Genomic DNA, 13,334 nt, shown 5'->3' with positions numbered 1-13,334 from the left:
GAGTAATTTGAACAGAAAAAAATTGATATAAGGAATTATTAATTAGAAAAACATAAATATAGAAAGGGTAAAGAACATAGAAATAGCAAATGTAGGAAGTAGTTAACTACCACATGGTATAGCAAATGTAGCTTCTCCCTCTAGAGCTGAGAGATGATATTCGAAGAAGAAATAAATTTGGAAATGGTCCCTCGCCCTCACCCCAAGGCTGAGGTCCAGAGGGCCAAGCTGTTTGTAGCCCACTGGATAGTGAAGTTCCTTGAAGTGTCAGAGGCCAGCAGTGAGCTGTCTTCTGGGGTGCCACTGGTCCAGGCCCGTGAGCAGGGAAGCGCCTACTATCATTTGGCAAAACCTGCTGGAAGGTGGGTTCTCCTGGGTCTCCTACATCCTGCTGGCAAGCAAGACGTCCACTGGGATGACAGTGAAACTCCGTTGGTAGCCCTCATTGGGAGTCCGTGAAACTCACTAGGGGGTGGGTCCCACTTTGGTCTCCCACACACAATTGGTGACAGAAGACCCAGAAAGAATGCAGGAATGTTCCCTCTGCTAGATTTGCTATTTCTGTCCTGCGTTCTACCAACAAAACATAACCTGGCACCAGCTGGCCAGGGAGAGGTGTTTCCAGAGACCAAAGTAGGGCAAAGTTGAGATTTGTCCTTGCAGTTGAGATGCAGTGAATCAATAGTTGGCAGCCAGCTATTTCAGCTATTTCACTCACATTCGCATCCTTTTATGCATATCGGAACTTCTGTACATCACAAAACCACCTCTGTTTTTCAGAGACATGCAGAAGTTCTCACCCCTTCCCCTGAGCGAGGAGACACATGATTTCAACAGTCGTTTGTGTCCTTAGCTGGCTGTGTTACTTATTTTCCAAATTCAGTCACAGTCCCATTGGGTATTCTCTTACCTAAAGGCTAAATCAGGGAAGGGAAGCAAAAAGAATATGGTTATGATATATAAACACACTCATGCACACAGCGTACAAAGAGAAAATAGAAACTATACAGTTTTCATTTTTGTAACTGATTGAGAGGCTGTCAGTCATACACCCGGCTGCCTCCTTTTATGGCCTGCGCCATGTTTCATGGCCCTTAGAAGATCAGGGTTGTCTACCCGCTGGAGTGACCCAAGCTTTCATTTCTAAGGATATGAGTTCTCGATAATACTGCCTTTTAAAAACTCGAGTCCTACAGTTTTCCATTAACCTTTACTGTTGCTGCTTCCAGAGGATCCTTCACATCCCAGATGTAGTCTTCCTTGCTTCCATTGCTTAGTAGCACACGAAGTAGCACCCTGATTTCCCCTTGGTAAGCAGAATCATTCCAGCCAGTAGGATTACTCCCCCTCTCTCTGTTGATTGAGTGGCACAAGGAGTCCAAAGTGGCCTTCTCACCTAACAGTTCAATGGAACCATTCCTATGTCCCTTGGTGGAAGCACTGCCTCCTGAGAGCTGAGACTTCCAAATCAGCGCTCAAAGTCGCTGGGAAGGGGAGCAAAAATTCTGCGTAGGGATTGTTATGTATTTAGTGAGAAGAGCTGCCTTTTGATTCTGCCCTTTGGTTCCCAGATCTGTGTATTCTGGTTGTGGGGGAGATGGCAGCGTTTCGAGCCTCCGAGTGAAGGCATAGACTTCCTTCCTTCCGAGTACTGTCTCTCAACTGGGGCTAGACCTGAGTTGTCAGCTGTTCAGCATTTCACTCAGCTCAGTTGCTTCTGGGCGATGGTATAGGTAATGGAAATCCTGTACAATTAGCTGGGTTTAAGTCCCTTGCTGGACTTTGTTTGCTGTAATATCAGAAGCAATGTGTGGAATACCATGATGGTGGATGAGGCATTTTTGGGGTTCATAAATGGTGGCTCTAACAGAGGTGTTGGGGCAAGAAGACCAGTCTGTATCCACAGTATATGTTTAGTATAGTGAAGACAAATCTCCATCCCCTCCACAGTGGAAGAGGTCCAAGGTAAACTGCTACCAGGTAGCTGGCTGGTTCCCCCTGGTAAATGGTACCCACGTCAGGGGCTCAGGGTTCATCTCTGCTGTTGACTGATTAGAAAATTGGCAGTAGTGGGGGCCAGGTCAACCTTAGCAAGGAGACCTCTGTCTTGTTGAGTCTTTGGAGAGTCTTTATCCTCGATGCTCTAGCCACTAAGCTCATGGGATGTTTGAGTAACCCTGAAATTGTTGGGGGAAAGAGTAGGGAATCAACCAGCATAATTTTAAAGAATTTCTGTAGTGGATGCTCTTGGGTGGGAATGGACATGCAACACAAATTTCTTCATGCTAGGCCCATTCCAAGAAGTCTATCACTATCCCTATACCTCCCCACTAATCCCCACCCCCACTGTTTTTTTTGTTTTTGGTTTTTTTTTTTAAACTCAAACAAGGCATTTGGCCACCAGATGGAGTTTTCTCTTATTAAATCCTATTCCAGGATTGCCCTTTATGGTGAATGTGTCCCTGTTGTTTTTGGTGGTAAACTGCTGTCTTATGGCTTCTGGAATCATATCATCCCAGTGAAATCAGGAATCTCCTATCAATGAAACTCGCTGCATGATGTTACTTGGCCTGCAAAGTGAGTGATCCTTTTCAAGGATACAGGTACTCCCCCCAATTACATACTTATCAATGCTTAATGAAGGGAGTGTATTCTGAGCCTTGGAGAATATAATTGGAACTTTGCAGGTCATAAATAATGAATCTTCTTTAGCATTCCTATCTCCCCAAGCTTTTGTATTCCCTGACATTTCAACCTCATTAAATGTAGACCGCCGTTGGGACCAAGTTTCAGCCAATTGGCCACATAAATCGTGAGGGCCACTTCTAGCTGCTTGGTTAACACACTAAGTTCAGAATCTCTAGGAAATAGATCCATACCAACAAATGTGGCCCGGACTAGTGTTTCATCCTCCTTATTCTAACATCCTTAGAACCTACTCCCACATATGTTTCCCAGGTTTATACCAATAATTTAGCAAAATCCTGTAGTTCTTTTGGAGTGTGAGCTCTTTCCTTCTGTATTACCATGTGTACCTGACTCCCTGGAGCATGCTGAGAATTAGCCCTAGATGTGAGTAAAGTGTCTACAAGAAGTAATTGGAGTTTGGTGCGTCTTCAGGAGGATGAGCATCTCCTACCAAGTTATCCTCCCCAGGTGATGTTATCATAGGCTTTTTCAAGCAAAGAGAAGCTGATGTCCTCAGACAAAAGAGGGCAAGGTACTTCTATGGATAGGAAAGACTCAGGGTGACTTGGCCTTTCAGGATTGTCAGTTCCATTTCAGTATAAACCAGATGTCATCTTTCCATATTTTAGGGCTTTATTTTTTCCAAATCAGTGCCTTCACTTTCACATGAGAGACTGGGCAAGATTGAATTCAACTCATGTTGAAAACCCAACAACCTACACTTAAATTTTATGCTTGATTTTTAGCAGCTTCTCCCCTGTGGCTACAACAAGCAAGAGAAAGCAAATGTCTCTGGACTCTTTGATGCCATATAGTTAGTTAAATAATACTTATTTGAGCCATGAGGATGTGTCATGTTATGAAATAGTGGTTGGCATATTTTCCGAGGGCCACAGGATCCATGAAAAATAAAATAGAACTACATTAAGTCCTATCACTCACTTGCTCTGTTTTGCTGTTTATATCTTTGTGTGTTTATCTACAAAATCATAAACTTTTCCTCCTGACCTTCAAGTGCTGAGCACTGCCAGTATGCAACATTTGTAGATTGCCAGTTTCCTCACAATGTGCTGGTTTCATAATGCAATAAAAGTAGATAGGGTCAATGAAATAAAGACTATAAATGTCTCTCTGCCTAGTTGAAAAACATATTATGAAGATTAAATATTTCCTTAAGAGTGTATAAGTCTCAGTCCACATGTACTGATGTTCTCCCTGTAATCCATCATAATTTCTCCTGAGTCCCCATTTTGGTTTGTGTCATGGAAAAATGGCAGTCAGGTCTGGGTCCACCTTTTCTCTCATCCCATATTTGGAGCCCAGGTTCTAGAGAGTGATGGTAATGTTGAAGATGACTCCTGTGGTCTAAGCAGTTGTTTGGGAATGACTGTCTCCCTATGTGGTCCTAGTCCTGGATCCTGGGTCCTGGACCTCATGGGTTGGTGCCAAATCACTCTGGGTTCCTGTGTGGATGGTGTGTTTACTTCTGGTGGCTTGTCTTACTATGGTCATGGCGTGCTTTGGGGGTGGGGGCTATGTCCGTACGGTTTCCTGCTTCCCTGAAGTACTAAGGGTCTGGATCCCTGCACAAGAGGGTGGCTACAGCCACTGTCTTTCCGGGGGATCCTTTTCTTAGGATAGGACACTCTTGTCCCTAGGCTCTGTTCTCCTTTGGTCTAGGGAAGCCTTTTTTTTTTTTTTTCCTTCTGGAGTGATGTTAGGCTGGGGTGGGAAATTCATTTCCTTTTTAATTTGTCTCTGACACTTTGTAAAGACCTCATTTCATTTTCTTGGCCTTACATGTATAGTTCTCACACCCTCTCAGAAATCAGTGGAAAATTTCATAGACCTTGTCTGCTTTCTGCCTCAGTTTACCCCCTCTCTAACGTAAAAAAACTGACATTCTGCTTGTAAAGGGGGAGTATAATGAAAAAGAAAGAAAAGTATATAATATAGCTCTTTTTCCATCTTTTCATAAATATTGATAGATCCTATTTCAAAGTTCACAAAGTAATTAAATTCTAGCAATTATGAATGATATATTTATTATATTACATGTTACAAATGTCATTGTGGCATAAATATACATTGAAACTATTTCCTTTTAAGCACTTTCTCTTGAACTTTCAACATTGGAATTGGATTCAGAATACAGAACAAGTACATCTCTTAAAAGTGTCAGACATGCTAGATTTTGTTCTCGGCTCCCACGGAAAAAGTAAACACAATATAAAACACCCATTAAATTTTAGAGGTTAAGAATGTCCTTTCTGTAAGTCAGACTTAAAAAAAAAATTCCTGAGTCCTATAAGCTGGTAGATTATGGTCATTTTAGAGATTACATCTGAACAACTGTCAGATTAAATAATTTCCACTCAAGGGTGAAAGACTTCTTGAAATGACCACGGTTTCCTCTCCAATCTACCTTCTCAAAGTAATTTATTTGGAAAAACTGAAATGTCATACAGCAAGTTTCAGAATCTTCAAAATTGTTTTAACTTTTCCCAATTGGTCTGGTTTTATTACTGCATGTGGAGTTGGAGGGCAGGTCAAGGATATAACAAATGAAAACAGGGCAAAGTGAAGTGAGCTTATTGTGAGTACGGCCTTTTTCCATGAAAAGAAAGATGGTGGATTGTTATTTTGAGGGTTACAGAATGGGAGAGGCAGAACAGCTATTCATACCTCTGAAATAGAGTTTTCCTGGCCCCACATCTCCCTCATTATTTGTCCCCAGTTCTTCAAAATGGAAATAAAAACCTTCCTGCCTTTTCTTTTGGAATAATTTCTTGGTGGAATCTATCAAATCTTTAGGTATGGATGTGACAAACAGTACAAATAAGTTATTCATGGTGGCATGAAATGATGGAGAAAATAGATTTTCTGGTTTCTTTCTCTATCCTTATTCTCCATTTCTGCCAGTGGAGGTTGGTAGAGGATTTTATGTGGAAGTCCGAGTTCCCCTTTGTCCAGGAGAGAATTAGTTGACTCTTGTTGCATTGACCTGTGCTCCTGGAGCTGTTGCCCTGGACTGACGCCAAGGGAAGGCAGGAAAGTTGAAAGGTTGGGGTTTCACCACAGAGGATATAGCAGTGCTGAGCATCCCAAGGGTGGTGCCTGCTGAAGAGACCCTATGACTCTCAGAGGCAGGGAGATGCCAGTGGTGGGGTAAATCCTGTGAATAACGGGGACATCCACCATGGTGTGAGCCATTGGGCTGGACATTACACTTTGAGGTTCTATGGCCAAGACAGATGGAGGATCAGAGCAGAGACCCTTCTCCAAATGGATTACAGAAGCTCCAAGTGTTCCTCTATCAGTGGATGGGGCATATGGTGGCCTGAAGATGACCAAGATTGGATTTCCTGTGAACACTAATGGGCCAGGGCTAGTGAGAATTAGATTGGGAAACTAAAGGAGCATAGCACCTCATAGACTGGGGAGCTATGGGACAAATCCATAGCCAATGCATTCGTTTCAAAACCGTGAGTAGTAAAGGGTGGCTTGGTCAGTTGAGTGTCCCACTCTTGATTTTGGCTCAGGTTGTGGTCATGAGATTGTGCCCCATGTTGGGCTCCATGTTCAGTGGAGAGTCTGCTGGGGGGGTTCTCTCATCCTCTCCCTCTATACCTACTCCCCTCAAATAAATAAATAAATCTTTAAAAACCCACCCCAAACCACTAAGTAGTAATTCTTGCCTTCTCCCTTCTACTTGATACATATAGCCAAGGTAAAGCTGTTTCAGCTTCCCTCTCAGAACAGAAAGTTAAGTTCTGTCAAGAGTTGGGAAAAGCCAACAAATGTTTGCTCACTAACTACTCTGTTAGGTAGGTACTACCTGCTAGGTACTGTGAATATGAGGGAAAGGATGTGCTAGCTTCCTCTGAGGAAGCAGGAACAATCCACAGCACTTAGAAATTATAAAGTATTAATGATATCAATAAAAGTCAGTATAAAGGGTATGGCTGGGGCTGGGAGGCCCACCCCAGAAAAGCAGTGCAAAATAATTAACCTTCAGTCATGTTTCCTGGGGGATAAAGGGATGTGTTTAGGCCCAGGGAATTGGAAGGCAATGGATAGAAATCCTATTTCCGTTTATCTGCAGTGGCAGTTCCCCATTATAAAGCATTTAATGTGAGAAGACATTTCAAGTGACAAGGAATCGGCAAGATAATTTATTCTGAATATCTGGAAACTTAGGTACAGATAAGGCTGGTACATTGAAGCTCATGGAATTTGTTAACCTGTTCCTTAGGAGGAAACCAGGAGATTGCAACTTGGAGAGAAAATAAAATTACCAAAGGAAGAAAATGAAATCAGAAATCTTGAGGGCTCTCTTGAAGAAATTGAAGTCTGTAGTCGGAACCCACAGTTAACTGATGTTGATTGAAATGAAAGCATTAATGAACCCTGTGCCAGAGAAACAAATGAATATCAGACTTTCCAAGGAAGATGGTAGGAAATAATCCTCTGATTATCTTCAAGTGGAAAACAATGAAGCCAATCTCCCCTGCTACTCTGAGCCACTACATCAAACCTCCCCCCCCCCCCCGCCCCCCGCATTTAGATTTAAATTACAAACTTCTAAAAATGTCAAGGAGCCTTTTTTTTTGGGGGGGGGGACGTTTTGGTAGTGAATGGATTCCTTTTGGTAGAAGTACAGGCAGAACTGGAGATAATCAGACCTAATGGACCAGATGTGAATCAGAGACTATGGTTTTAAAGGATTCTGTCGGAATGTCGTCCCAACACCAGGAGACCAGGGTAGAAGGGTGTGGGGCTCTGTGCAGTGCGTTCTCCAGCAGTGATAACCCTCGGTAAGGCCTAGGCTAAGAGCTTGTAGTGGAGCATGGAGGCAGGAAAATCCTTGTCTTGCTGGAGGGAGAAACTGCTCTGGTCCGGGTACGGCACTGACCACATTTAGAACTTAGGCAAATGACTTAGCTTTTTTGGCCTTCTTTCCTTCATCTAGGAATGCAAACACCTGATTAGGCACTTCTTCAAGTCCTAACAGTTGTAAAACTCAAAAGCAGTCACATATTAATATGGTAGCAGGCATCCCTTGTCCTACCTTGAGTTATAATTTCTGCTTTTTTGTCTCCATTCCAGAGGTTTGTATATCCACTAAGAAAGAATCAATTAAGAGCCCAAAAAGAGGAATCTGAAAGATTCTAAGCTATAGGATCTTTTCTTTGTTGTGTGGCAGCTTAAACAGAAGACAAAGCTTGTCTGCTCTCAAGTGTGTGTGTGGATGTGGAGTGCTGGGGCGAGGAGGATGTCCCCGGTAAACCAGGAGAGGGACTTACTGTAATAACTAAACCAACTAAAGAGCCTTAGAGGCATGAATGAGAATTCTTTCATGTCATGATTTTCTGGCATTCTCAAAAACTATAAATTGAACCATATTCTTTCTTCTGTGGGGAAAAACCAAGAAAATTTAGTGAACATGTTTTACCTTTTAGCAACACCATCTCAGGACTAATCACTATTTTTTTTGTGGGAAATTGTGAGAAAGCATACATAAAGGATTGAAAATACAGGTAACATCTTGGGAGGACGAAGGCTATTGTTCCATCATGTTCACATACACAGTATTGCTGGGAAGAAAATTCAAACCTTTCAAAACCAGAATGCATGGTCACTGCAAATGAGGTTACACATAAGCAAAATGCAGCTTTCCCTCCCAGCTTAGTTGTCCCCCCTGGGGCAGAGGAGGGAATGGTGGGCTGAGAACCAGATGAGTGAAAGGCAAAGATTGTTAAGAAGGGAGGGACCAGCCCTGTCACATGCTCCTGGCATGACTCAGGGCTGACCACTGCATCAAAGCAACATGGGGACATTATGCCCGTGATAGAAACTTTTTCTCTGGTTGGAGTGGGATCAAAAGAGGACAGGTTGGAAGTGAACTTACCAAGTGAAGACAACTCTTTGGAGCTTTGTTGGTCATTTGTCATTATACCAGGTGAATTGCAAAGGAGTGTTTTATGACCAGGGTACAGCCTTCTTTGAGATCTGGGTATAATTGCTTTGGAGGTAGTGGAGAGTCAAGATCATTTGTGATTTAATCATTCAAGATGGTACCTTCCTAGGAAGTTGACTTTCCTCAAAGTTTTTCTTTTTTTCTTTTGTTCTAAAAGCATGTTTATTGATAAAAGTTACTCTTATTCAAGACAAAGACAACATCTGTAAAAATATATGGGCTGAAATAGTTACCTGTATCAATATAAAATGCATAAAATCAAGCTCTGAAATCCCCAAGTATTGATAATTGAGTTGAGCTACCTCAACTATTTATTTTCTTATTAAAAGAAATTATAGCCTATACTACAGGGTCAAGTGACAGTGTTAACAATTTCAAACTGAGTACCAAAATTCCAATTATTTTGATTTGCTTTAATATATGTGCATATGTTTCTTTCTAAAAAATTCAAGTTCAATTAAATATAATGTATTATTGGTTTCAGAGGTAGAGGTCAGCAATTCATTAGTCTTATATAATACCCAGTGTTCATTACATCATATGCCCTCCTTAATGTCCATCACCCAGTTACCCCATCCCCCCCCACCTCCCTCCCCTCCAGTGACCCTCAGTTTGTTTCCTATAATTAAGAGTCTCTTCTGGTTTGTTTCCCTTCTCTGATTTTATCTTATTTTATTTTTCCCTCTCTTCCTCAATGATCCTCTGTTTTGTGTCTTAAATTCCACATATGAGTGAGATCATATGATTATCTTTTTCTGATGGACTTATTTCACTTAGCATAATATCCTCTAATTCCATCCATGTTATTGCAAATGGCAAGATTTCATTTTTTCATGGCTAAGTAGTATTCTATTACTTATATGTATGGTACAAAAACAGACACACAGATCTGTATATGTATATGGGTATATATGTATACATATATGTATATATATAGATATATAGATGCATCTTTATCGTCTTTATCCATTCATCACTCAGTGGACATCTGGGATCTTCCCATAGTTTGGCTATTGTGGATATTGCTGCTATAAACATTGGAGTGCATGTGTCCCTTCAGATAACTACATTTGCTTTTGGGGTAATTGTGAATAGTGAAATTGTTGAGTCATAGTGCAGCTCTATTTTCAACTTTTTGAGGAACCTCCATATTGTTTTTCGGAGTGGCTGCACTGGCTTCTATTCTCACCAACAGTATATGAGGGTTCCCCTTTCTCAACAGCCTCACCAACATCTGTTGTTTCCAGACTTGTTCATTTTCACTATTCTGACTGGTGTGAGGTGGGATCTCATTGTGGTTTTGATTTGTATTTCCCTGACACCAAGCAACGTTGAACATTTTTCGTGTGTCTGTTGGCCATTTGTATGTTTTCATTGGAGAAATGTCTGTTCATGTCTTCTGCCCATTTCTTGATTGGATTATTTGTTTTTTGGGTGTTGAATTTGATAAGTTCTTTATAGATTTATGATTCTAGCCCTTTATCTGATAAGACATTTATAAATATCTTCTCCCATTCTGGTGGTTATCTTTTGATTTTGTTGACTGTTTCCTTTGTTGTGCAAAAGCTTTTTATCTTGATGAAGTCCCAATAGTTCCTTTTTGCCTTTGTTTCCCTTGCCTTTGAACTGTGTCTACTAAGAAGTCTCTACAGCTGTGGTCACAAAGGTCACTGCCTGTGTTCTTCTCTAGGATTTTGATGGATTTCTGTCTCACGTTTAGGTGTTTCACCCATTTTGAGTCTATTTTTCTGTTTGGTGTGAGAAAATGGTCTGGTTTCATTCTTCGGCGTGTGGCTGTCCAGTTTTCCCAATACCACTTGTTGAAGAGACTGTCTTTTTCCCCACAGGATATTCTTGTCTACTTTGTTGAAAGTTGGTTGACCATAGAGTTGAGGGTCCATTCCTGGGTTCTCTCTTCTGTTCCATTGATCTGTGTGTCTGTTTCTGTGCCAGTACCACACTATCTTGATGATCACAGCTTTGTAATAGAGCTTGAAGTCAGGCATTCTGATGCCATCAGTTTTAGTTTTCTTTTTTGATATTCCTTTGGCTATTCAGGGTGTTTTCTGGTTCTATTTTAGAATTATTTTAGAATTATTTATTCCAACTCTGTTAAATAAATTGATGGTATTTTAATAGGGACTGCATTGAATGTATAGATTGCTCTGGGTACCATAGACATTTTAACAATATCTATTTTTCCAACCCATGAGCATGGAACATTTTTCCATCTCTTGGCGTCTTTCTCAACTTCTTTCATGAGTCTTCTATAGTTTTCTGAATATAGATCCTTTGCCCTTTTTGTTAGGTTTATTCCTAGGTATCTTACCATTTTGAGTGCAATTGTAAATTGGATCGACTCCGTAATTTCTTTCTTCAGTCTTAGTATATAGGAATGCAACTGATTTCTGTGCATTGATTTCTATATCCTGCCATGTTACTGAATTGCTGTATGAGTTCTAGCAATCCTGGGGTGGAGTCTTTTGGGTTTTCCATATAGAGTATCATGTCATCTGCAAAGAGTGAGAGTTTGACTAAATAGTTTTTAAAATTTGAGTGTCCTTCCTGACAAAATGCATCATGGACTACAATGCAAAACTAATGAAATTTCCTTGCCATATGAACTCAAGTTTTACACTTATTGATTACAAAAAAAAAAAAAGAGGCAAGCCTAGGTGGCTCAGCGATTGAGCATCTGCAATGGCTCAGGGTGTGATCCTGGTCCAGGGATCAAGTCCTACATTGGGCTCCCTGCAAGGAGCCTGCTTCTCCCTCTATCTCTTTGCTTCTCTCCCTGTGTCTCTCATGAATAAATAAATAAAATATTTAAAAAAAAGAGAGAGAGAGATGGTTGGCTTGCTTTGGTACTGGGCAGGATCCCACAGAGAGCACTTCTACCTTACAACTTCCTCTCCCTTGACTTTCTCCTATTAGTTTCCCAAGAATTTCAGAGTGTCTGGTAATAGCTCTGGCTTCTTCCCCTGCCATGTAGTGACCCTGGTGCTGGAACAAACTGGCTCACTGGGTGGGAGTGGTGGGCAGGAGGAATAAAATCATTGTTGTGCTTTAGTGTCCCCTTTTCCTGAGAGGACTTTCACAGCAAGAGAGTCTGTATTTTTAGAATTAGCATGTTCTGTTTCAGTGTTGTGAACATTCATTTTTTAAACCTACTATATTTAGTAAAGGTTTAATTATCTACGTAGGGGAACTAGTTTCAAGCTGTCACTTTTCATTCCTTGCTCATCAAAACAGCCCCCTACAGCCAAGGATGGAAATTTTACCTATTCCTGGTGAGGGCAATGGATAGGAAAAATTGCACTGCTGGAGCTGAGTGTGAGCAGAGCAGCAGGGAAGCCCCTCTCAGCACCCCCCACCCCTGTGCCAGCCCTTCCTCTGTCATTGGGACCTTACAGCTGCAACACACCCTCTCTGGCCTGGGGATGGTGGCACTGGGGATCTGTTCCAGTGCCAGTGAAGTGTTGTCCCTTCCCACACAGAAATAATAATTATATTTTCCAAAATGATGCTCAGGTAACAGGATCTTTTTGTGCCATTTGTAAGCATATACAATGTTGGGAAACTGTGTGCCCTAAATGATGAGATTTCTTGGGTTTTTCAGAGATCCCATTCATTCCTTAGTTTCCTGGCTCACCTTTGGCAGGGCTTTCTCCAAAGTGGGAGGGCTGATTCCAGGTGGACCCAGGCATAAATAAGTTCAGTGCATGGGGGCCTCTGGTAGGAAATTGGGCAAGTACTAACTGCCACTAAAAATGCTCTGAGACATAAGTATAATATGGTACACATCCACTTACTCATTCAGCAGCTATTTATTGATTGGTTGTGGTATAGCCATGGAGCCTGGCACTAGTTTAGTGCAAGAAATACAGATCATTAGGTTTTTCTAAACACATTGTAATAAATAGATAATTCAGTAATGAGAGGTCAGAAGAAAAGAAAAGAAAGGTCATAGGTGTGTGTAACAAAGGAATGTCAGGTGATTGGGCCAGTGAAGGGAAGTGATGCCAGAACCGTGATTTCCAGTGGTGCTCTCCACACTTACTGTGTATATGAGTCGCCTGGGAATCTTGTTAAACATAGATTCCTGGGACACCTGCGTGGCTTAGTGGTTGAACATCTGCCTTGGGCTCAGGTCATGATCCTGGGATGGAGTCCCGCATCAGGCTCCCTGCAGGGAGTCATCTTCTCCCTCTGCCTCTCTCTCTTTGTATCTCATGAATAAAACAAACCCCATAGATTCCTATTCTGAGTCTGGGGTCTAAGGTAGGGCCTGAGGTTCTGCATGTCTAACTAGCTCCCATCTGATGCTGATGCTGCTGGCGCATGGATCACGTTTTGAGAACCAGGGATTCTAAAGGGTGGGATAAGGGCAAAACACTGGATCGCGGGGTGAAATCAATTTCACAGAGAGGTACCAGCGCAGACATAGTCTGAACATTGGATCTTCTCATCCCCTAGTGAGGCATCACCAAAGTAGTTGTTTCCTACCTTCCATGATCAGTTGTTGGGCTACGTGTCCCCTTGCCAGCACATTTTTCCCCTTTAAAGGGTTACTCTTTGTGTTCACTTTAAACTTGAGCTTTTGTGAATACTGGGGCTTTTATTAAAAAGCACATACTGAAGATATTTTTCCATCCTCCTTAGAATT

This window comes from Vulpes lagopus, chromosome 8 (assembly GCF_018345385.1).
Source record: "Vulpes lagopus strain Blue_001 chromosome 8, ASM1834538v1, whole genome shotgun sequence".
Lineage (NCBI taxonomy): Eukaryota > Metazoa > Chordata > Mammalia > Carnivora > Canidae > Vulpes > Vulpes lagopus.
Note: the sequence above shows the minus strand (reverse complement) of the source record.